This window comes from Octopus bimaculoides, chromosome 18 (genome assembly GCF_001194135.2).
Source record: "Octopus bimaculoides isolate UCB-OBI-ISO-001 chromosome 18, ASM119413v2, whole genome shotgun sequence".
NCBI lineage: Eukaryota > Metazoa > Mollusca > Cephalopoda > Octopoda > Octopodidae > Octopus > Octopus bimaculoides.
Window position 1 is genome coordinate 20,676,611 of NC_068998.1, and position 1,872 is coordinate 20,678,482.

Consider the following 1,872-nt stretch of genomic DNA (forward strand, 5'->3'; position numbering starts at 1 on the left):
AATATAGAACAAAAAATGGACTGTATACCTGTTGTAACTTGGTAAACTGTAGTCCGATGATATTTCGGAATTAGAATTCCTTCTTCAAATCTTAATTTGCTGGAGTCTCTGCTATAAACTGTTTTCCACCGGTTTTTCTTTTTTCTGAAGCGTCTCAGGAGTGGTCTCACGAAGCTTCTTCCGGAATTCCTCATGAGAAGTGCGTGAGGTTGGCTGTTTCAATCTCGTGTGTGTTGTGTTGATACATCTGTGGCGCTGCTTCTAAGTTATGTGTTATACGTGCAGCTTCTCTTTTTTTTTCCCTTTTTATTTTATTTTATTTTATTTTATTTTATTTATTTTTTTTTTTTGTTGTAAACAATATATGAGCATGTTATTAAGAATTAACCTACACACATCCAGATGTAGCTAAATAATATATTGATTACCAACTTCCATCCTGTTGTTAATTTGGGGTCCTAGTTTGTGTATGAGTAAAGCTTCCTTGATTCTTAAATTACCCAAATTTCTTTCATTGGCCTCAATTGTGACTGTTATACTTTTATCAGTGTTCCGGCAACTATCTAGATGTTTTCTGAAGGAGGAGGCTCTCGTGTTCAGATGTTCTTTGATGTGGACGTGTAATGGTCTTGTTGTGCTACCCACATAGAACTTGTTGTATTTGTTACATTGTATTTTATACACAACATTTACCCACTGGCATAAATCTGTGTCATGGATGGAACAATTTGTTAATGTGCATTGATTGTTGTCCCTTATTAGTTTCTTTGCGAGGTGTCCTCTCAGAGAGGAGCCGGAGTGAGCTAGTTGTATATCTAGCCCTTCTCTTCGTATGGCTCTTCGGATCGCTGTAGTTATCCTCTCGCTAAAATGGGGCATTTTAAGGAAGCATGTGTTGCTGGGTTTTCTATGTGTTCGGCATATTGGTCGTCTTGGATGCTTAAGCCGATTTACAATGGATCTAGGATATCCGTTGGTTTTCAATATATCTAGGAAGCGTGTAGTGTGGGTCACCTTGTCCTCCATTCTGCTGCATTTGCCTTGGATGCATGCAAGTTCGTTTCTGGCGTATCCTATTTTGGCACCGAGTGGAAGTGCTGAATTGTATTGGACAAACATATCTCTACTGACTGCTTTCCTGTAGAACTCAGTGTGGATCTCCCCTTCTTCCGTTATATTCAGTTTGAAATCAAGTAATGATAGTGATCCAGTGATGTTGGGATGTTCTATAGTGAACTTTATGTTCATGTCCATGTTATTGAACGTTGTGAATATTCTTTCAGCCTCTTCACGTGAGGTTGTGAGTATGAGGATGTCATCTACGTTCCTGGTGAAGAAGGTGCATGAGCGGCAGATGTTGAGTGCTCGACGTTCTAGATGGTTCATATATGTGATGGCTAGTAGGCCCGAGAGACTGGATCCCATGGGGAGACCTGTTGTCTGTTTGTATATATGGTCCTGGAAAGTGAAGTAGGTGTTGTCCACGATGATGGACAAAAGTTGGTGGATATCAGCTGTGGTAAGTCCAAAGCATTCGGTGCTGGACGTTATTATGCAGTCAGTCAATAGGTTGACCGCTGAGTGTGCTGGTACCGTTGTGTACATTGAGACAACGTCAAAACTAAAGGCATATCTGTTTTGCCTGAGTTGGTCTAGGGGTAATTGGTGTAGACTTTTAATGACTTCGTCGGAGTTCTTGACGTGTCCCGGAAAGGTGGAGAGTATAGGTTTCAAGATGTGAGAAAGTAACCAGGATATTTTATATAGAGGTCCTTCTACGCTGGAGACGATGGGTCTAATCTGGGTCGTGTTGCTATTCTTGTGTGTTTTAATGAGGTGATAAAATCTAGGCAATCTACTGTTCTTTGTGAT

General features: G+C 40.3%; 1 protein-coding gene and 1 long non-coding RNA gene across 5 annotated transcripts in view; one reads left to right on the forward strand and one right to left on the reverse strand.

The window, feature by feature from the left end:
* Positions 1-334, reverse strand: part of LOC128249844 (uncharacterized) — a 2,128-nt gene extending 1,794 nt beyond the window's left edge. The window contains exon 1 of the long non-coding RNA XR_008265965.1: positions 29-334. This is a non-coding gene — a long non-coding RNA (uncharacterized LOC128249844). The remainder of the gene's footprint in view (positions 1-28) is intronic.
* LOC106869923 (retinaldehyde-binding protein 1) overlaps positions 1-1,872 on the forward strand; it is a 37,635-nt gene that overhangs the window by 9,225 nt on the left and 26,538 nt on the right. The window contains exon 3 of one of the 4 annotated variants that reach the window (XM_052974388.1): positions 151-208. The exons of 2 other annotated variants lie outside the window; for them this stretch is intronic. The gene's annotated coding sequence lies outside the window, so the exon portion shown is untranslated. The remainder of the gene's footprint in view (positions 1-150; positions 209-1,872) is intronic. One more of the 4 variants, XM_052974387.1, reaches the window with a different exon arrangement.